We start from the raw sequence: 23,458 nt of genomic DNA on the forward strand, positions 1-23,458 counted from the left end.
ATACATAGTTTCAAAACTGTGGGTAAACTGGATGGTTTCTTGCTCCCATAGAGGTATGACTTCATCCTCCCTGTCTTCCCAACTTCATGCACTAGCATGGCTGGATTTAGGAGATGATCCTCTGCTTGGATCCATGCTGCCTCATCACCAGCTGAACAAGAATTCCTTCCTTATCACCTGTGAAGTGGAAAGTTCAGCGTGTGGTGAAGTGGAGCAGCTAGGTGGTACCTCTTGTTTTCTACCTGTCAGAAAATCAGCTGCATTCAGTTTAAACAACTTGCCTTGTCTTAACATGTTGTTTCATTTCTTGTTACTTGAACAAGAATAAAATTGGCTGGTACGGCAAAATTCAACCCCCCTGAAGCATAGTAGGCTACTACAATAATGTCTCAATATCGAACAAGTGAAAAATATTTCCCACTCAATGACTGTTGAGCCTTCCACAGCACAGGTAACTGGACAATTTACTCAGGTTATTCATGAGGAAGTTGTGATTAGCAGTGTGCTATTAATTGCTCAAACCCTCTGGTTTACTGCTGTTGTCCTTAAAGGATAAAAAAAAATTTTAGGCAGCCCAGTCCATTTCAAGCCCTACAATTTACATTCACTAAATTACTAGGACCAGATCTATATTCAGAAATTGTTCCATCCTACTCTGTGTGCTTCCTCATTCTGTTTCCTAGCATCTCTTTCCAAGCCTGTACTGGACAATTACCTTACATGCAGAAAATAACATCTGTAAGACTTCTCTTGGTTTTTTAAATGTTTATTCTCCTGTCATTGCTCAAAAAAACAAATTACAAAGCTATGTACAAACTGATATTGAGAAATGGTAATGCAAATTTACACAACTTTCACACTCAATAGCTGTTTCTGGTACTCTGCCTTTGTCCTTAGGATTTAATTAAATCTCTCACAGAAAACAGAATTTGCTAGTACTTGACCTTTGTTTTCAGAGCCCCAAAACACAAAAGGCATTTAGAATCAGTGACAATGCACAAAACACAACGCACTCCACTTAGCCCTCAGGGCAACACAATGTCCATCCTTTATATGGAGAGACCCTGGGTTAAAAAGGATTAAAATTAAGCCACAGTATTCTCTTCTAGGTCCTCTCCTGAAGAATCGCAACCCCTGCTTCAAGCTGACTCTACATTATGCAGTCCACCAGCGCACGATGCCCAGCGCAGGGTAATCTCTTTTTCTCACTACATAAACTATACCACCCTCCACTCTTTATTTGTCTTCACTGGCTTCCTTCCTGTCTCTTAACTCTTCGCTTCAAGCTCCTCATCCTCTGCTTAAAGACCAAACATAATCTCCCCGCTCCCATTTCTGCTCCCGCTTCCCCTTCCTCCCAGCGCAGCCGCCCACAGCCTGCTTTGCTCCGGCAGCTTCTCCTCTTTTGTTTCCCAGCTGCTCTCTCCGGCATCCTTTCAGCTTCTCTTTCCACCACTGACATCCCTTTCCTACATGGCTTTTTGCAGAGACACTTCACAGTTTTTCTTTCTTTTCTCACACTGACTTCTTGCTGTTTTGGTTTTTTTTTATTCTTCTTCCCTTTGGCATTAATGGCAGAGATTAGGTGGATTTGTGATGAACAGTCAATAAAGCGAGTGAAATTTTAATTCTTGCAAAACTCATTGAAACACATCTGAAAATTAATACTCTCAGCTAAAATGAACACTGGTGGAAAACTATTTAAGGGAAAACATGATCTTCAGTGGCCTTGAACTGTGAAGAAAAAGATCACTGAATGAGAAGCTACAGAGAATAATTTTGCTTCTGGTCAAGTTAACAAGGGACAGTAAGCCATACATTAAATGTATTCCTTGAATTACAGATTCACAGAATTGTCAGAGTTGGAAGGGACCTCTAGAGATCATCTGGTCCAACTCCCCTGCTAAAGCAGGATTGCCCAGAGCACATTACCCAGGACTGCATCCAGGTGGGTCTTGAAAATCTCCAGAGAAGGGGAATTGGAAGCAGTTTAATCCTGAAACTCTTCTTACCCATTGCAAAGAGGCCCATAGTAGGAGAAAGGTGTGCTCTTCCTATCACACCAGCCAGCTGGGCTGTGACATTTCCTCCTGTTGGTCTCTTAGTCATTTACCATCCCAGGAGCCGCAAGGAAGCCCAGTCACAGCTTCTTTCCCACCCAGCAGGGAGCTACACCTCTCCCTGCTATTCATGCAGCCTGGGAAAGCTCATCTGCTTCCCTGAAGCAAAAAAGTGTCTTTCTTGCATCTTCTAAAGCTGTGTCGCTCAGCACTGCTTGCAGTGCCAGGGCTCACAGCCTGATGTTTAGCTAACTAAAACCTGGGCTTTTTTTTTTTTTTTATTTGCTGTGGGAGTACAAAAAGGAACAAATACAAGCTAATATAGTTAAGGGAAATTCTTGAAATAATTTAGATTTACATTGCAACTGATGTTTTCATCACCAGTGTCCTGCAGACGGATCCTCAGGTCTGCTTTGGCATTTTCAGAACCCCTGTAATATTGCTTACAATTTACACTGCTGAGGGGCCTCCTACATTTAGGGCTTCTGGTTCTGGCCCATACGGTAGAAAACATATATTTTGAAGCCTTCTGCAGGAAAAGCAGGTGTCCACAAGCTAGGAAGATGGGGGGAGATGCACTCCACAGGCAGGGTGGCACTGGTCCCATTTCCATCCTCCTTGTTGGTTACATTATTTTTTTCAGAACAGATTACGCTCATACATCATTTACACAAATTCCTGTAATCTCTGCATTAAGTCTAAGGACCCGCTGTGGCCATATATATATATATATATGTACAGGGTGTAATGCACCTCTGGCTCTGCTGGGGCCTCTCCAGCGGCTCAGCTGGCAGGAGCTGCTGCGAGGATGTGTGAATCACTAAGGTGTTCCCCATTTCTGCAGGCTGTTTCACCAGCTGCCAGGCAAGCTGCAGTGCTACAGCCCGCTGCCTCGGGGACTCTCTCTTGCTGGTGGCCCTCTGCCGGGCTCTGCACAAGCAGGGGCCTGATTCCACAGACGGATGAAGGAGGGAAAGGCAGATGTTCTCCTGAAGGAAAAAAAAAACAAAAAACAAAAGTAAGTGCACACTGGAGACACATCCTGTACCATGACTGCACATGCCTACAGAGAATGCTCCACGCCACTCTGCTGCAGAAGCTGCCTCTCCAGGGCTTGCTTTTCCTTTGATTTTCCTATGACCAGAAATAGCAAATAACAACTCAGGAACCAAAACCTGTACCCCCTCCTGAAGCCCTCTGCATTCAAGAGAAACCAGTAAAAGGCTGTTTTTCTCCAGCATTTTTACGGTAATCTATTAAGCTATTTCCAGATCACTTGAACCAAGAATAGCCAGAGAATGTCAAGTCCTCCAGTACATGGCCGTACCCTTCGTTTCTCTGGGAGACACATTTCCAGGCAAGCAAACAGGCCTTGACCACTACATCAAATGTGCAGATCAATAAGTGTTATGTCCACGAGGTAGATAATTCCCCCCCCTGCTGTGTTCAGAAACAGGCAATATTCTACAACCCACCTCCTCTGCTTCTTCCCATCGCATTCGCCAGTCACCCTTGTTTTCGTTGTTCTGTCTTCGGCCAGAGTTTTGACCTCTGATTGACTTTGAAGTTTACATACGAGGAAAAACAGTCAGGCAGCTGCTAAAACAAGCGAGGGGAGATCAAACGGTTCTAAAAGAATTAAAAACAAACAGCTTTTATCTTTTTCTTTTGTGTTTACCAATACATTAACAGATCCAGAGAGATGGAGAGATACACAAATGCACATACATATATTTAAATGACAACATAAAAAAATTACATTAAAAGACTATTGTTTAGATTAGCGCAGCCGAACATTGAAGGACAAGGAAATTAGGAAAATTAGGAAATACCAGATTAAGATTGCTATGCTAATTTATTTCTGCCACTGGGTGTGATTATCCTGTGTTGTACAGAATGAGGCATGCATCCTGTGGGAAAGTCTAAAATATGACTGTGTCATGGAAGGGTTTGTAAGAAAACATATGTGCACGGGGAGGGACAGAAAAAGATCACCCCAGGAGCCTTAAATCTGCCGTTTTCTAATACATTAAGAACTGACACTGTAGCTTAAATGACACTATTTAATGATTGGGGCAGGGGGAATCAGATATCCTAGCTTGTCTTTTAGGGAGAAAAAAGCTAGGGGAGGGTAGCCCCCTGCAACTTGTTTAGAGAAACACAGATCCTTGCCATTTATTCAGTAACACAAGCAGTCATTGCAGGCATTTATTTCATCAGCTTTGGAGTGGAGGTATGATGTCAGGTGTAAGAAGGAGTTGTTTGGTACAGATCCGATTAGCAGAAATCAGGTTTTGTTTCCTCTACCTTACGAAACCTTCCTAACCCTCTTCTCTATTAAATCCAGTCCAGAAATTTCATTCTGCTTTTGCTTAGGAGAACAGTTTCTCCTAATGCTTCATCGCCTATTACTATTTTAGTGTCAGTGAGAACTCGGGTCTCTGAAACGGTGATGTTGTCCACTTAATATATTGGCAGACTGCCTTGACCTTTGCTGGAGAGACCAAGAAGAGAAAAGCAGTGCTAGTTCCCAACAGTTGCCATTTCAATGAATCTCAAACAGAAATTCACAGAACGCAGGAAAAAATTTTGCCTCTGAGATGAATAACTTTGACTCCCAAAGGCCTGCCGAAAACAATAAAGACATTAAACTTCCCAAAAGATACCAGATTTCTCAAATACCTAAAATAATATTACTACAGATATCAGACAAGTGTGAATAATAATCTACACCAGAATGTTTTTATTGAAAATAAAGCTCTACTTGCTTCCTTAGAAGTTTCCTTCTTTTTTTTTTTTATTTGATAAGGTTACCCTGGCCTGCATGATCTGAACTCCAAAGTGCTCTGTAACTTGGGACAGAGGCAAACCTGTCCGTGTGCTCTCCTGCCTCTTGATATTGCTTATACAGTTAAAATCATTTCCACAGTCATCTCCTTCAAATCTGCTTTCTTAAATGCTTAAATAGTGCTAAATTATAGAATGCAAATCCTACCAAGTGACAACTCTCTGCGTGTCCTTTTGCCTCTCTGCCATAGATGAGACATTGTCTCTCATATGTGCCATAATAAACTAGAAGATGGGCCAGTTTGGATAATGGAACTACACTTTCCTGCGGTTTTTGGGTTTTTTTAATGCTGAATTTCACAGATTGTTAAGATAGGCTTTGTAGAGCAGAGTATCACTATAAACAGAAGTAAAATATCTTTTCAGTATTAGCTTCACAGCTGAAGCATTTTGCGCACAGCTATCTTCTCCATCTATCCCTTGGGCATAAAGGCAGTGAAAGAATTCCTAAAGAAGGGAAGGAAATTGTGTTGGTCAAGATCAAATTGCAAGCATGCATAATTTGATGTACTAATGACTGTCCACCAGATACCGCTGCAGGAGACTTGCCAAGACGTTAATTGTCCCAAGGACTGGAGTTTGATGCTTAACAAACATCTCCTCAGTTTCGTTGTGGAATGAAAGTTGTGACAGCTGCAAGGACTGCTGGTCTTAGCTGCATGTGCAATAGTGAGTGGGGCTGTGAGAAAACCTGATCTTAAATGAAAATCCCTGCTTGCCAACAGTAGCTATTGGTAGGGTCCCTGCAGGATGGGAAGTGTAACTCCAGAGCTTCAGTATGAAGGCTCCAAGGGTAACTTTGCAGCTTGAAATTAACTCAGACCCTAGAGGAGCATGTAACTTTGTATAGCTCTTGGCATTTTTGAAAATGTCAGGTTGTATCCTAGAGACTGTCTCACGTAGCACAGTGAAGTCCTCCTTGTGTGAAACAGCTCAAAGCTGTATTTCAAGGTCTTTGCATGGAAGTCTGCAAGTTACAAACCTTGCATCATTCAAGTTGCAAGATGTCATTTGTCACTTCTCATCTCCAGACATAAGAGCCAACAAACGGAGAGGCTGCTTTGTTCAGTGTTTTCTAAAGCAAAGAGGCCAGTCAACAGTCCATTAAAAAGACTTATGGTGAATAAAATATTCCTAAACACAGAAGATTCTTCTAATCTGACTTAGAATCATAGAACTGTCTAGGTTAGAAGGGACCTTTAAGATCATCTAGTCCAACCATCAACCTAACCCTGATAAAAGAACATCACTAAACCATGTCTCTAAGCACTATGTCAACCCGTCTTTTAAATACATCTAGGGATTGTGCCTCAACCACATCCCTGGGCAGCCCATTCCAATGCTTGATAACCCTTTCAGTGTAAAGATTTTTCCTAATATCCAGCCTGAATCTCCCCTGGTGCAACTTGAGGCCATTTCCTCTTGTCCTATTGCTTGTGACTTGGCAGAAGAGACCAACCCCTGCTTCTCTACAACCTCCTTTCAGATAAGGTCTCCCCTCAGCCTCCTTTCCTCTGACTTCTGCTAAGCAAACCTGCTATTCATCACCCCAGTGCTAAGCAATGTACATAATGAAGAGAAATATTCCTCCATATAGGACAGAAAATTTTCTCACCTTGATAGCTGAGATTTCAACCCAGATATTAAGAAAACTCTGACCACACTAATTGCTATCTGCATAGATCTGCTGCTCGTGGAGGGAGAAATGGTCTCATACCAGCCAAGTAATTGTTGTCCAGTTGGTGAATGATATGGCCTTTCTGTCTGATATTTGTTCTTTCCATCAGACTGAGAAGAATCCTTCTAAATATACGTTAAAACATCTGATTTCTGTAGTTGTTACTGTGGAAATTGTACACATGGGCTTGGCTTCTGCTTTCGGCCGAAGAAGGTTAGACTGCAGAGGGAATACTCAGAATGACCCAACAGCTACCACACAGACGCTGGATTAAGCATGTAGGTGATCAGCATTTCCCATGGGCACCAGTAAAAAGCCAAATCCCTTTCCTGCGATAATCTTCGTTTCCTACCAATGTTATTCTGAAATAAAATTTGGTAGCTAATGTTCACCCACAGCCTGTATCCGTGATTGTTTCAGTTTCCTCTCTGTATAAAACCACACAGAAAAAATGATCCCGGGTGAGATACATGAATTACTTTCTCTGCTGAAGATACTGTTATCTTTGCTGTGATATTCCTACACAGAGCTCTTGGAAAGAAATGTAAGATCAAATAACAATAAATAATGTTGAGAAAAAATAAAGGTATCAAACCAGATGAATTACTGAGCTGCAGTGGTCGAATTTTCATCAGGAATACATCCGGAATACATCCAGAATACATCCTAAAAATAGGGTGCACTCAAAGGTCTCTGCATTTCTATCAATGATGAGAAGTTACAGTCATGTCATGGCCACTTCATAATCGCTACTGGTTCCTGAAATCCATGTGCATCTCCGAAGGATGCTGTCCAGCAATCTCAGTTGATCAAACTGTTAAGTGTTCTCCTCCAAAGCACGAGAACTTGGCAGCAGTCTGGAGCTCAACCTGGAGGTGGCTGGATGAGCTGTGAGCTGGGGAGAGCAGCTGCCGATCCTGTTTTTGTTTCGACTGCTGCTTGCAAGGAGGTTATTTACCCTGCTACACTTCACAGGCTGCTCCAGCTTGCCATAAGGCTTTTCCTTCTTTCTGGGGCGTTCAAAAGAGGCAGGACTGTAAACTGTCTTCTCTGACTCATGTCAGCCTGATGTATGTTGTGTAAGGGTACTCTATAGCGACCAAGGAGCTCGGGGAGGCTTTACCAGGCAGGTGACGTTGCTGCGCCTGCCCCTTCCCTTCCTGCCCCTGCCTGCAGCACCCCTGGGGGAGCAGATACCGGGGAGCAGCTTCACCCCTAGTGCCAGGGCAGCTCCTGGGGGTCCCCTGCTGCAAGAGCAGGGGAGGGAAACCCTGCTCACCTGCCCTCTGGGGGACACACAGCCAGCGGAAAGGGTGACCAGCGAGGAACCTATGCAGCGGGGAGGCCATCCCTCCAAGAGAAAAATCCTGGACACTTTTTGTTTCTAACTGCCAGGGAAATACTGACATTTATCTTTGGCACTGGTGCCAACTGACATTTTGGCTTGCTCATAGAATCATAGAATCGTCTAGGTTGGAAGAGACCCTTGGGAGCATCGAGTCCAACCATCTATCCTACTCTACAAAGTCCTCCCCTACACCCTGTCCCTTAGCACTGCATCTAAATGGCCCTTAAACACAGCCAGGGATGGGGACTCCACCACCTCCCTGGGCAGCCTGTTCCAATGCCCTATCACTCTTTCGGTGAAAAATTCTTTCCTAATGTTCAGTCTAAACCTACCCTGTTGGAGCTACCCTGTTGGAGTTGTCATGCTGAGAAACTTTCTGGCTTGGTGAGAGAAGAAAAAGAAAGCAGGTAGGGCACGAGGCTCCTTACTGCCTTTTATTTTGCCCACCTCTGGGCTGCTGCCTTTCTCCTGACTCTGCAGCAATTCACGTGGGAGGGGGCAGAAGCGACTGCGGCAGCGAAGCGCGGCGATGCACCACAGAAACTGGAAACAATAACCTGCACATTGGGGCATGGTGACCAGCAACTCTGCCGGGAGCTGGGGATAACAGCCGGGGCACGGTAACCCACGCCAACCACTGGGGAAACTATTTGATGTGCTCCCAGGTTTGCTGGCCTCTCCTCCTCTCACACCTTGCCGGGGAAAGGTGTGGAGCTGCTGCTTGCTGTCAGCCCCGCTGTGCACCTCCAAAGAGTTTCTCCATTCACTGAGGACTTGCCTCTGGGAGGTGAAGAATTTTGGTTTGCATAAATCGTTCGTATTTTATTATTATAACTCACCCAATCAAAAACTGCATTCAATATTTATTTTGTTAGTATAAGGTGTTATGTAGTTTATGTAAATATATTTGATTCTCTAACTCCGAGCTGGACTGCTGGCTTTGCTTTCCTAGGGAGGAAGAATCCTTATTTTGGGAAAGTATCTATCCACCCTCAGAGCAACCGCCAAAGGCTCGAGACCCAAACGCTGTCTGCCTGTGCTGTACAAAGTGGGGAAAAGGCCATTGGTGATTATTCCCTTGGGCTGAACTGAGGATGAGCAACAAAATCTGTGGAACACAGCCTGTAAAGGGGTGAATTCGTCCGCTCTCCCATCCCAGTCTCCTCTTTGCTCTCTGTTCCAGATGTTGCCTTGGGTCAGTTTCTATGCGGAAAAGCTTTTTCTGAAGGGAGCTTAGCCTCGGACATTGAGGTAGCTGAGAAAAACTGTTGAGCAGGAACATTCACCCCTTTAGTTTGAGCAAAATAGTGTTTACCCCTTTCTCATGCATTTGCCTCTCCCATTTCCCTGCTTCTCACTGGAGGCAAAGGCTGCCTGAGGCATGGGAATACCAGCAGATCCTGCAGCTGCCACGGCTGTCAGACCGGGAAGGGCACACCGAGCCCCACAGAGCAGCCACTGCACTCCCAAGATCCTTGGAAATCTGCTGTCTTTTCTACATGGTCCTGTTACCATGCCCAAAGTACCCCTACACAAAGCCCCTTAGGCACAGGGAGATGCCACTGGGTGGTCTGACCTTCTTCGTACACACATCCCACCCTGACTAGGGCACTCTCCCATTTGCTTCCAGTTGCTGTTGCACAGCATGCTTATGGACAGCTGGAGATGATCCCCTCCTTACCACCACCATGTCACTGCTCTGAGAAATGAGCTGAGGACCCCCACGGATACCTGCAGAGGGAGGTCGCTAAATGTCATTTCTGGTTCCAGGTCCCACCACAAGTTTCCTTCATTCATGAGAAAGCAGAGAAGAAAGAGGCTCAGCAACTAGACCTGGCACTTAGACTTGTCTTTTCCTGGGGGTCTGCTCCCCTCCTGCGTGCCCACAGCTCTGTTTCGTTCTTACCCGTCTTCTTTGCAGGGGACACGGGGAGGCTTTGGTCAACTAGTCCTGCTTACACTAGGTGAAGTGGTTTGGGCTCTGGTTCATCAGCACTGGTTTCTGCATATCTGCAAGGTTCTTTACTCATCACAGATACCACCACCCATGCCGAAACCCCAACCCCAGGCCCTCACAGTGGACCATGAGGGAAACTCCAGCTTGCCACCAGCCAGTCCAGATTCCTCAGTGAGACACCTGATGCCAGCAAGAGCAGGAGAGCTCAGGAAGGGGAGCCCAGCTAAGCAGCCCTGGGCACAGCACACATGTGTGAAGGTAACTCTGACCCACATGCACAAGGGATCCCAACTCCCCATGCTTGTGTTTTTGAGTCCACGCAGGTTTAAATCTGAGATAAAAGGTTTGCTGGAGCTGACTATGCCAGCCTCACAGCGTATGCAGTGGATCCAACCCCCCTAGCATCAGAGCTGTCGGGGACTGCCTTTCTGACTGGGAGCCAGATGCTTTTGTCCATGGCTTTGTGCCTTAACAGGGCATTGGAGCCAATGTGCTCCAGGGTTTCTACTGCAAGAAGCTGTTTGTGGTGGATCCACTTTTTCCCTGAGTTAGTTACAACTCTGTTTCCTCGAATGCAGCAGAAACCAAACAGCAGAAAGCAATTCCTTTGCTTGTCCCCAGCAGCTCCTGCCACCCAGAGCTCATCTGAAGAGGCTCTTCGTTTCAGTTTTCCTCAGAGAAACATTGCCCAGTTTCCTCCCAGACCACAGGATCGAGTATTCCCATGTTGCTTCATTTCTCAAGATTCTCCCATCTTTTCCACTTTTCCTTCATATATTTCAACATGCACTGAACACTGGCCATAGTAGCTTCTTCTCTCACATGTCTTGGATGTCTGCTGTGCTACTGCTCTGCTACAGGCATTGACTTGCTCCTGTGTTTGGGATGGGGATTGCTGGTTTGTGCACTCTAGCTACATGGAGATCCCTTTTCATGAAACTATCTTAAATGAGGGACAGCGGTTAGTCAAATATATAAGTGTTTAAAGTATAAGATACCCAAGTTCTTTGAAGAAGTCCAGTCCTAACTGTCCCAGACTGCTCACCCAAAGTTAAAAGGAACTTTTTACTTTGATTCCCCTGTTCCATTTCACGTGTAGGGATGACAATCCTTCACTTCACTAGTATAGTAGAGAGATAAAGAAATATATGCCCATGTGAAACTCTCAGATATTATAATAGCGAGGAGCAGAGAAAAGCCTCGGGAGAAGCTAATACTTTGTCCTTTGAAAATGGGGCTTAGGTCAGGGGAAAATCTGATGCAGAAAAACTCAGTCCTACCACAACTTTTTCTTTCTTTTCCTGCCAAACCTTCAGCCCACCTCCTGATATTGTGGGACACGGGGGAACAACTAGGGCAGGAGCAGTTGCATCGCCTCCACCCGACTGCAGCAGCAGAGATCCCCCAGTCACCAGGGAGAATCCACTGTGGGAATCTCCAGTCGGTTTAAGTTCACGCTTTGCTTATGCATGCATAAGCAGAGCAAACTTGGCAGGCTGGAGAGTCTGTCCCTCAGGAATATTGACAGATGAATGTAAACTCAATTACCTTGCTTTTTCATTCCAGGCGGGTTGCTTGCGCTGTGTACTAAGTGCATCAGCATCTGGAGTCACTTTGAACAACAGGAGAAAGCATTTTCCGGTGTCAGAATCACAATTTTGTACAGTATTTATAACTTGCAAAAAGTCAGGGGTTTGGCCGCGCTTTGTTTCCCACCATCCTGAAACAAACAAACAAACAAACAAACCAAAACCTATGTAGAAGGTTCATCATCTCCAAGGATTAGGGTTTTTTTTGGGGGTATAGCTAAATGGCTGGTAGCCATTTTGCCTAAGAGCCTGTGAAACCGAAAGATGTAAAACCAGCTCCTGAATTTTCTTTGCCACCATCTTCACTATCCATTAACCCAGCTCATTACTGAAAGCTGAAAACACAAAAGAAGTAAACATTAGTTAATGAGGTTTGCACCTGGGGGTGGTAAACAAAGCCGCTCTCCGTGCCTGTGAGCTCTTGAAGGGAAACTCGCTGCTGTAGGAAAGCAAATCTCAGCACAGAAAGGACAGCTCTGCCTGGGGCAGGGTCGTGTGTTCAGAGAATGGGAAGAATATTTTCATTTTTCTGATTTCATAATTAGCTAGAGGACAATGAGGAACAAAATCTTTCCTATATTTGCCCCCCCAATTAGAAAATACAATTTGTCTTGTTTCCATTGTAGCTAGAAGCAGAAATTGATGCTGATCTGATTCCTTACTCCTCTGTAGTTTGGGACATTTCAAATCCATATTTTTCATCCTGGGGTTTTGTCTCAAACGGAGAGAATTGAGACTTTGTCTTGGACTTAAAGAATCAAGACTTTGTCTGAAATGCAATAATATGGCGCACGCTAAACAGAACCAGTCTTTGTGTACCATTGTTATCAAAACATTATAGCACCAGGAAACAGCTAGACACGGACTTTCCTTCGCTAGTTAACTGCTACTATAGGACTGTTAAAAGTTCAACTCATTTTACTTTTAAATCCTATTGCCATAGCTGAATGCTTTGGCAAAGAAAGAAACAGGCTGTAAGAGGGTTCTTTACAAACTAGCAAATGCACACATTAAATGTGCATGTTTTCACCTTACCGTTTCCTTCTTTCAATCCACACACTTCTCTGAATGTGACTTTCACTCCTGCTCCCAGGCGTGACCTCCCTCCTCCCTCCCGGGGGAGCAGCACCAGGAGCAGGGTGGGAGCCCCCCCGGGCTGGGCACCAGGGGCAGGCTCACCCCTTGGGGCATCGGTGGCCAGAGCCAGGCTCCATCCCAGTTTGGAAGATGCTGCTGGGAGTCGCTCAGTGGAAGAAACAGGCTGCGTGGTTTCATTTCCATGGCAGAGGCTGCTCTCTTTCTCGGTGCTTTCTCCTGCGCAGGGCTATGGTCTGAAAGAAAAAACAAACTCTGTAAAAGCAGAGCTCCCTAAGCATACATTCAGGGATGGATTTTCTTCTTCTCTTCTTCTGGTGCTCAAATCAGGGTGAGGATTAACTCCACCGAAGACAATGGAGCCAAACCAACACAAGTCAAAGGAGAATCAGACTGTAGCTCTAAGAAACGTCTATTCCCACTACTTCCCAGACTTTTATTGCTGCAAATATATAAATCTTTGTATTAACCAACTTCAAAGATCATAAAGCCCTAATTGTGTATGCAGCCTACTAGTAACTCAGTGTGCTGCTGATGCATAAAACACGCATAGATAGTACACAAATACACTCTGCCTGGGCTTAAATTTAGCTTCAACCACACAAAAGATATCTTTATAACTAAGAATGATGGGAAGAAAGACCTCATTCCAGACCAGATGAACAACTCATTTTTTCACTGATCCTGGATTTGGCTGACCTGACTTAAATGTGACCTAAGACATTTCTTAGTGCTTTGGAAATTGCATCAACATACTTGGGTTGGAGATGCCACAGTCAGAACAAAAAAACGGGGATTCTATTTTTAAAATTCTGCTGTTCCTTTTTAAAATAGATCAGTGAAGCATAACTTTTCCTATAGCTGTAATTTTTCAGGCTAAGCAAACTCCAGTAATTTCAAAGGCAGTGGGAACAAGGGGTCACTTGGGGCCAGCCAGAAAAAAAATTAACTCTTTGCTCTTTTCCAGTAAAAGCTGTCGTCATGTTATTATTGTTGAAAAGAGTCAGCTTATAAATGAATAGGTAAGATTTTTCTTGCAAGGAAGAACAAAATTAAAATATGTAGCAGTTGTGGTCTCAGAGGCGTGCAAGAACATCAGTGAGGGAAGAGAAACACCATCAGAAATTTGGCTATGTGTTTACTCAGTACCTATCACTAGTGAAGGACTAGGTTTTGCTCCATGACGACTGTCACTAGATAGCTGGTGTCAACAGGAGACTGCCAGGAGCTACAAACACCTTTCAGCAACAGGAGGCTACAAGCCATGCAGTGTACGAGCTCTTCCTGACATTACCATCGGTGCTGAGAACTTCAAAGCCTTTCCCTAATAACATAGAGCTGAAATTCTTCTGATTCAGGGGGAAAAAAGCCACGTTCCAGCAGCATGACCCTCTTGAATACTTAACATGAGTAGAACAGATCTTTGTTTTATGTCTGTTTTGTAACAGACAGATAAACATCGTATAATAAATATTTTATGAGTTAGTGTGTTGGGTGATTTTTAGATCATACATTTTATACCAATGTCCATATAACCCCGAAACACTGCAAAACCCAAGCATAGGTAAGTAGGCTGTCCTTGCCATACGGATGTGTTTAGCTGAAGAATGGAGTCTTGGCCTGAATTCATACCTTTGAGCATTGGCCATCCCAAGGTAAAGTTCCTTGGAGTAGAACTCCATTCTTGCTTGACCTGTCAGCTGTAGCTGATTTCAACTGGGTCTCAATTCACATCTATGTAAAAGTTATTGGCTGTCCTCCTGGCAAGTCACAGGGTAGGTTCATTTTTTCAATACTTTTTGAGTATGGGAATGGCATTAAAAAAACCCCAAACAAATCCCAAGTGGCTTCCAACGGGGTGAAGTAATGATAGTTTGGAACTGGAAAGGCTTGCCCTCTGTAGCTTGAGAGCCAAACTGGGGAAGGTGGGATAGACATTCGGGCTTTGAAAACACCAGCTATCTTCTGTTTGTTTGTATCTACATTTAGGTTGGGGTAAACAGCTCTCAGCAGAAGAAAATGCAATTTGTTTAAATATTTCAGCCAAAGGACAGCAATTATAACAATAAGGCACTCCTTTCCCCACCTTCAAAGCATTTGCTGGTATCAACAGTGGACCTGAGACCAAGTCCTGAGGCTTAAATGTCTTCCATCTAAGCCAACTTGACAATTCAGAGATCTGCTATTTGGATTAGACGCTGTGAAATGTTACAAACATTTTCTAGTTATGGCATTTTTGTTCTGTTGATTACAGAATAGAAGTTACTTTGGTGCACTGCAATGACGTTGCAAAGTCCTTCTGGAGAAATGAGTTTCCTCATGCTGTAGTTTCAGAGTGTGATCTTTAGTCTCAGGCCATCTGAATGGTTCCCTCTGAAACGTCCACAGCTCCTTAGCTGTCAGGAAATGTGGTGGTTTACTAGATCACATGAATGATTAATGATATTTTAACTTACATAGCGCTGGGCATGCATTGTTTCTAAGAAAAAAACCCAAATGTACGGATTTGAAGTTAAAAACCTTGGTGATCTGGAAGCATATACCAGGAAGGAATACCCTGTAGCTACAACTTAAGAGTAGCTCCTCATGTTGGCGTTAACAAAACAAGAGGGAGCCTTCTCCGGTGTTCCGGAGATTTCCATGAATTGATCAAAACATGCAGAACCCTTTGAGCAAAAATCTCTTTTCTTCCTAAACAAGTGCCTGCAGTATATAAACTATTATAAAGCATAATTTGTAAAGGTTCATTCAAACAAAAATGTATTACATGGTATAAAAGCGCTAAAGATAACTTTTATAAAAGAACAGTGTGTTTGATTAATGCAGTGCTGTTTGATTAATGCAGTAATGTATTTTGATCCTCACTAGGGTCCAACGCACATAGAGAACAATTTTTCACCTTTCCATCGCAGGATAGATAAAATAGTTTACAGCAGTGACAGTCAGTGCAGAGAACTAAGAGATAAGACAGTTAATAGCATTTAATTCTGCTTTTGCCTCTTTGGCAGAGCTGCAGCAAGTAATTCCGCTGCGTTTGATTCAGTTTTTCTGCCAGTGATATTTGAGCACGGTTGTAAAATGCTGTAAAATCTGTGGTTGAAAAGTGCAACATAAAGGTTAATTGTTTGTTTTGTGTCTGTTACTGGAAAAGCTCTCCTGCTAAAGGAAAAAAAAAAAGCAGTGCCTTCATCCTTTTTTCTTCCTTTAATTTTTCAAGTATTTCAAAATTTTCATTTTTGGATCTTGTTTCTAAAAAGACATCTTAAATATTCCACCATAATTACATTTGTGAATGACCCTAATTGGTGCCATCGAGTAGCTCAATGCAGACTGATGGTCATGTCCAAAGACTGCAGCCAGACCCTACGTGAAAATCTAGTCACCTCAGGCAACAGCTATTTTCAGTGGTATAAGCTAAATAGCGCCAGACCACCAGTCAGATGAGAAATATGTGAAGAAAAAAACTGCAGATATTTTAAGGAGCTGAAGTTTGAGGACACAGTGAATTTGGCTTTAGGACTTCTAGTATCAGATCAGAAGTTTGCAGTCACATCCTGTAAAACATTTTGACAAAAAAATCATGATTTTAGCTGAATTCTGTTTGAAACAATGTTAACTTTGTGCAGGTGGATCTTGGGCTTGTTCTGATACTGTCAGAAGTTGTTTCATCAGCCAGTTCTTCACTTCTTGTAATTTTTTCATCTCCAGGTTCTGATGCCGGTCACCAGGGTCCTCTAAGTGCAGACTCAAGTCAGAGCCTTTTTAATCTCTGTATTGCAGCCGTTCCCAGCTGCCTACCTCACTTTGCCTCAGATATCTTGCACTCTCTGCTTTCGACCTCTTATTTTGCATCTACCCTTTGCCTCCATCCTCATATGCTGAAGATGGTGAAGGAACGTGAAACGACCACAGAGCCAGAGCCAGGTTCCTATCAGTAAAGAGGCACACTACGAGTCATGTGCACCCGTCGTATTTCCCTGGCCCTGTCTGTCAAAATCCCACCTAGACCCAGCTGAGGAGATGAAGACATGTTGGTAGCGCACACCACGATGGAGTTTACGATGCCATTTCCATGCAGATATCACAGGGTGGACACCAAAGAGACTGGAGTGATGAGGGGTAAAGCTTTGAAGTGTGACTAGAAGTGTGGTGACAGGAATGGATGGCCTGATGCAGTAGTGTGCTCCTTTGGCTTATCCAAAGTGGGTACACTGGCAACTTGAGGGCTAATTTTCCTTTCATAGAATCATAGAATCATAGACTGGTTTGGGTTGGAAGGGACCTCAAAGATCATCGAGTTCCAACCCCCCTGCCATGGGCAGGGACACCTCCCACCAGACCAGGTTGCTCAAGACCCCATCCAGCCTGGCCTTGAACACTTCCAGGGATGGGGCATCCACAACTTTCAACTTTGGAACTTCCAACTTTGTTAAATGATCTCTCATGAAAAAAAAAGCGGGGGAATTCAGGGGTGGTGAGCAGGCTGTCCTAGGAGATGCAGCCCCAGGGGAGAAAGGCAGATAGGCAGTGCCTTCTCTGTCCTTGGGTGTTGCTTACAGGAGGACTTCAAGATTAAAAAATAAAAAAAGAAATCTGTGACTCGCCCAAGTAAGGAAGCCTGTTTAAGAGCTCTTTTCTACTTGCATTTTTTTTTGTTTGTTTGTTTGTTTTATTTCTTTTGTGGGGTGCTCTGGTTTTCTGGGCACGTTTCCAGGGGTTGTGTGCTCTGCCAAGCGGTAGCCTTGCGTTCTTGGGCAGGCAACATCCTGGTTCCACCCTATCCTGAACGGGGTGTGCTCACACACCCGCACGTACCGTCAAGCAGACTTGGTTTCAGACAGACGTTTGCTAAAGAGAAGTTAGGCCAAACCTGCATTTCTCCCATGAGCTGACCTTAAGTGTATGGGGCAGTTGTAAAAACGCGCTGTAGCTTGACACAGGAGTGCTGTACCCTTTGGAGAGATCCCAGGAGAAGAGATGCTCCTCCAGATGTTCTCAGTATCTCCTCAGACAGCCTGTGCTGCTGCTATATTGTGGCTTACCTCGACTTGAATGACAAGGGACTTCAACCGATTAGAAATGATGTGGATGGCTGCCACGTTCTCCAGCAGAGCAGAGGTTTCACCGATGGACCGTCGCTCACAGATATTTACTATCACCAGGGCTGTCCCGCACAGGGATGGCAAAAAACTAGCGATGCAAGGATCTAAAAAGAAAGGAAAAAGGATTACTTAGCTATTTAGTAGATAAATTAACTGCTTAAAATTTGAGGCAGGGGCCACTAGGCGGCACTGCGGCAGCGCTCCCCAGAGCTGGTGTGATCGCAGCAGCCCCGTCACTCTTTTTGGGGGGGTTTTGGGTTTGTTTTGTTACCTTACAAAGCGTTGATGCTTGTGGGGAGCTGTAGAAATCTATTTAAAACAAAACAAAACACCACATGATGTATTATAAAATAATAATAATGTCTCACTTCCACAATCAGGTCATTCACTTCCACACACAAGCAGCGCCAAGGACGTCATCCTCCCACGAAACCTTCCCTCTGCGCCTTTGGCGCAGAGGGAAGGTTTCGTGGGAGGATGACGTCCTTGGCGCTGCAAATCCCTGATGACCCTGTCCCTTTCCCCCAGGACCCCAAGCAGCAGGGGTAACACCAGGGGATTCCACCCCCCCAGCTCCCCAGGGCCTCTCCTTGGAGCGTTGTAGGAACATTTTAATACATCTCCCGCGCTAAGGGTTGTGCTGATCGGATACAAATCCCTCTCTCGGGGGGTAAATAAAGATTTCTGCAGAAAGAAAGAGAATGATGAGTAACACACAAGAGAAGGGGCAGCCAGGAGAAGGTCGCTGTCATGAAGAGCCACAGAAGTGCGAGGATGCTGCAGAGATGAAGCACGGCAGAAGAAATATGGTTAATAACCATTTCAGAACAACACAGATCTAAAACGATAGGAACCAAGTGATTTTAGAGTCATAGAATAGTTTGGGTTGGAAGGGACCTTTAAAGGTTATCTAGTCCAACCCCCTGCCCTGGGCAGGTACACCTACCACCAGACCAGGTTGCCCAAAGCCCCATCCAACCTGGCCTTGAACCCAGCGATGGGGAAGCCACAGCTTCTCTGGGCAACCTGGGTCAGGGTCTCACCACCCTCACAGCAAAGAATTTCTTCCCCAGATCTCATTTCAACCTCCCCTCTTTCAGTGTAAAATCCTTCCCCCTTGTCCCATCGCTCCCCTCCCTGATCAATAGTCCCTCCCCAGCTTTCCTGGAGCCCCTTTAGGAACTAGAAGGGGCTCTAAGGTCTTCCCGGAGCCTTCTCTTCTCCAGGCTGAATCCCCCCAACTCTCTCAGCCTTTCCTCACAGCAGAGGGGCTCCAGCCCTCCCAGCAGATTTTAATAATCCATTGGTTGCTATATAAGAATGGTAGAAATGCCATCAGTGATGTAGGCAGGTAAGAGGTGTCAACCAAGGTAATTGCTTGCGCTAGGAAACACTTCAAGGGGTTAAGACTCCCATTTTTGACTCAAAGTTGTCCGGGATTTTTGCTTATGCACAGTATAAACCATAGGATGAGCAAAGGTTGGCAGCAGACTTACTTTAGGAATTTCAATAAATACCCCAATTTTGTATTTGAGGAAAAAAATAGCAAGTGGTGTCACTGCTGTGGAGGAAACAGTAGGTGCCTCAAAAGGCTCTAAACAACAGCTGTGACACCAGACATCTTAAAATCAGAAAATGTGTATGGTTAGCACCCCAGAACTTTCAAAGAGCTGACAGATAAACTCTCTGAGTCACTAAAACTCAGCTTTCAGAAAACTAGAAGTCCAGGGGTCTTCCGGGAGTAGGAAAGAAGTTCATGCTAGAACAGTATTTTGAAAAGTAGAAGAACCTGGGCAATTCAGGCTGTGAACTTCCGTCCGGCCCGCAGCCTGACATTGCCTGGGTTCTTCTGGCTATGGGCCTGGTGGAATTCCATAGCCTGAAATGCCTGCTGCCCCAAATGACTGTGTTAATAAATACCAAAATAAAAGGAAGTAGGCTATTTATGCTAGCTGATGTGGATTTACAGAAAGTAGATTTTGCTGAGATAATCTGGTATATTTTTCAGAAGAGTAAGAGCTTAATTTGTAAAGACAGTTCTGAAGACAGCTATAAAACATGAGGCTGTAGTTTTGCACAGTTCTTTGATCATGAAGTTATTGCAAATTAATATGCCAGATGGTTCAAAATCCACTGGTTAACTCAATTTTTAGTCTCAATGCTAAGCAATGAATCATTTGTTCAGTAGGGGTGTCACTGTTGGAGCTGCACCTGGATTGTCTCCTAGCCATTTTCCATTTTGATTTGTGATACACAAGGAAACATAAACTCATTGTACTGCAACAGATGTGAAGAGCAGAGGAGCAGAAACAAAAATAGGTCCCTGATGTAGTCAGCTGGTAAACAGAAAGCAAGCTTGTAATATATTACTTTATCACTGCTAAACATGAAGCTATATATTTAAGAACAGAGAATGAAGGCTACAGTAATAAGATGGGAAACAATACTTTGAAGCAGTGGCTCTGGAAAAGACTCAGAAAAGAGGAGCACAGTAGCTGAACAGAAAGGGGTAACAGAATCTTCAGATGTACAGGCAGGGGCCTGGAGTCGGGCTAATGAAGTTACACTATTTTGGGATTTGGCACTAATCTTGCCACTAAGCTGAAATGCTTGATCCTATGCTTGGGTCAGGCAGGATGCTGCCATATCAGGGGGGAGAGAGGTTGGTGTCATTTTGGTGTGTTAGACCCAGAGCCAATGAGAAGGAGTTCCTAATGCTCCAGGGACTTCACTTACAGACAAGAAAACGGTGTAACATAGTGACCAGAATGATAGAATTTGTGAAAGCAGATCTTTTTATATCTGAAAGATTGATTTCTGATAGTTACCAGGGATTACTTCCCTGGAACTGAAACCATTCAATATAACTGAAGCTTTCTCATAGATGGAAGTATCTTTGAGGTCAAGATTTGCATGCTTCTCCCTTGTGACTAAGGACAAAATTATGTCCCCTAGCATAGTTATCTTAAACGTGGAAAACCTAAATTTCTGAGAATAAACTTGAGACTATTTCTTTTGCTGGACTTTTGAAAATACCAGAATAAATGACTTGGTGGAGCTTCCCCCATTCAGGAGACAGAATTTATTTCGTCCTTCTGGCACTTCTTGGAAAGGAGGTGCAGAAAGAAAGGGTTTAGCAGGTACATGAGTTCTGCAACCAGCTTTCAGTGCTGGTTATATTACCTTCCATTAATTCGGAGCTCTTGCTTAGTTTGCTACAGGGGCTCAATTCAAGCAACTTGGAAACAAAATCTGGCAAGAACAAGAATTCATGCTTTTTCCAAAGGCTTCTTCAACCTCAAGCACCCCTCCCTCCACCCTCATATTTTGCTGTTGGTCTGCTTTCCCACTGAGCAGCTAACGTCAATGCCTGCATGGGTCCCTGCATGTGGGTTTATGTGTATGCAAGCCACCTGTATCTTAACATCTCACCACTGTATTATATTTTTTGATGTTAACTACAACAGCACAGCCAATGTTACTGCAAAGTTAAAAGTACCTAAAAATGCCCATTTTTTTTTAAAGGAGCTGGTACACAGTTACTTACTGTTGATAGAAAAAAAGGGACCCCTGGAGAGCACCCGCTCCAGCCCCCTGCTCAGAATGGAGCTGAGTTACCACATGCTGCTCAGGATCTTTTCCAGTCAAGTTGAAAATATGCCCAAGGATGGAGATTCCTCAGTCCCTCTGGGCAACCAGTGCTTCAAAGGCTTTTTTTTTCCCTAATGCCATGGTGGAATTTCCCTTCTTCCCCAACAGGCAAATGTCAACTGGTGTTTACAGGAGAAGGCAGTATGCTTGATGGCGATGCAATGAAGGACAAACTTCTTTGCAGGGAGGTGGCATTCACATTCTTCAGCATGCTTTTGGTCTAACTGGTTGCTCGGCAACTCGTCCCCAGTGAAACCAGATAAGATTTGAGTAGCAACATTGTTCTCCCAGTCAGCGGGCAGTTAAACGACCAGGTAGTTGACCAAAGTGTTTGACGAAGTCAAAGTAGACTCTGTTTCAACCAGTATTTTAATGATCATTGTGTTTACCTGTCTCCATGTCATGGCCACCTTCTCATGCCAATTTTAGTAACTTCTGGTTCCCTCTCTAGCAGCTTCTCTTGAGGGATTTTATAAGCCACTCTTGATATCTCTGTGCTTTCAACTCCGCCTTGCTGACAGTGCTGGATTCCTTCCTCAAGTCTCCCACTCGCAAGTGATGTGCCTTTCCTCCTACCCTCAACTTCACTTGAAAGTGAAAAGCTCAGTCTTGTGATTTTCAAGTTTCCTTTGCATAATATTTGAGTTCCTGACAGACGGCAGATGTAGAAAGGATCCAAGCATGAAGAGTATAGATGTCTTGCCACACTAAAAGTTCCTACCACAGCTGGAGCCACCATCTGTAAGACATCACACAGCACACACAGTACTTTAGGAAAAGTGTTACTCTCCTGTGGTCCCTTGAAGAGGTGCCTGCTGAGCCAGGCAGCGGTATGCCTCACTTGAATTTTGGGGTGCCAGAACCCAAGAGGAATCTTCTGACTTTCAACTACAAAATGTTACATAAAACTGAATTTACCTATAAGGAAAATCCTTCATCAAGTGCTAAGGAGAAATAAAACAACCCCCGCCAAAAAGCCAGCAGAGGAGGGCAGAGATACCATAGACGTGATCTGAAAACACTACTACTCTGGAAGCAGAAGTCCTGTTTATGTAGCCTAATATTTTATTTCAAGTTCATAGATTGCTAAGTGTCACGAGTGAACGTATTAAGAGACCTATCTGGCTTTTTATTACTTCAGATGAACAAAAAACTTGTGCAAACAAACAAGAAAACCCAGAGGGATTTTTTTTTTTTCATAGCCTGGACCTACCCATTCTCTGGAGCTGCTGGACATGGACCATTCTATACAATAAACACATAATAATGGAAATGGATCAAGATTAACTAGTTTTGTGTTAAAAATAACCGACAGAGTTAATGAGTCCAGTTTTTGTAGCCCTCGGGACTTTCTTCCCCTTTTTGGCTGACTGGACAGCAGCTGGGTTTGGAACCATTTCTAACCAGCAGTGCAAGCAGGCAGGTTTCCTTCCCTCCTGACAGCAATCACAATCCTGGCCGTTTAACTGGCCAGGAGGTTTGTAGGCATACGGACACTGCAGCATTTCACCTGCTGGGTGGGGTCTTTTTTTCCCTTTGAGAAACAAGAGAAACAGCTGAGAGACAAGGAGCTAACATACTCTGTGTCTGCACACCTGCAGAGTGCAGGTTAAGACAGCTCAACGCCAAGACCCCAGAAGCCATCCAAGAGAGGCGTGGAGGCTCTTAAGACATGTTTCTGAGGCTCTGCGGCAAACCTTTGCTGTGGAAAAGCCAGCTTTCAGGTCACACCCCACAGCACACACCTACCTTTCTTTCTGTGCTTCGAGAGAACTGAGCCAAGTCATCTCTGCGTTCACATACATCTGTAAATTCTTCTGGAGAAGATGGGGAATTTATAAATATGGGAGTAGACAGCTCTGTAGGCTCAGAGATTTGCCCCTGCAAGACCAACAGAGAGATCTGCTGTTGTCAGGACTCGAGCCCCAGCAAATGCTGGACTAATTTCACTTAGCAGCTAAGCTTTTCATCAGGATGAAGTATGGTCTACCATGATGTGTGTACCTGGTAGGAAAACAGGGAGGGGAGTGACTGTTAGTTCTGGCAGCTACACAAGCCTGGGGAATTTACCGTAAGCTGCTTTAAGTGGGAATTTTGTCTGTGTAAAGGGAACAGCGACAAAAGGAAGAAT

At 44.3% G+C, this 23,458-nt stretch overlaps 1 long non-coding RNA gene across 2 annotated transcripts; it reads right to left on the reverse strand.

Annotated features, from left to right (window-relative positions):
• Positions 1–750: 750 nt before the first annotated feature.
• Positions 751–22,062, reverse strand: LOC106886095. 2 transcript variants are annotated; one of them, XR_001411568.1, is made up of 6 exons: positions 21,224–22,062; positions 17,617–17,780; positions 12,515–12,810; positions 11,439–11,610; positions 3,536–3,689; positions 751–3,049 (listed from the first exon to the last, which is right to left on the reverse strand). It is a non-coding gene; the product is annotated as an uncharacterized LOC106886095 (long non-coding RNA). The 2 variants fall into 2 exon arrangements; XR_001411567.1 differs by having other exon boundaries at positions 751–3,689.
• Positions 22,063–23,458: the final 1,396 nt, after the last annotated feature.

This window comes from Calidris pugnax, unplaced genomic scaffold (genome assembly GCF_001431845.1).
Source record: "Calidris pugnax isolate Ruff unplaced genomic scaffold, ASM143184v1 scaffold13, whole genome shotgun sequence".
Lineage (NCBI taxonomy): Eukaryota > Metazoa > Chordata > Aves > Charadriiformes > Scolopacidae > Calidris > Calidris pugnax.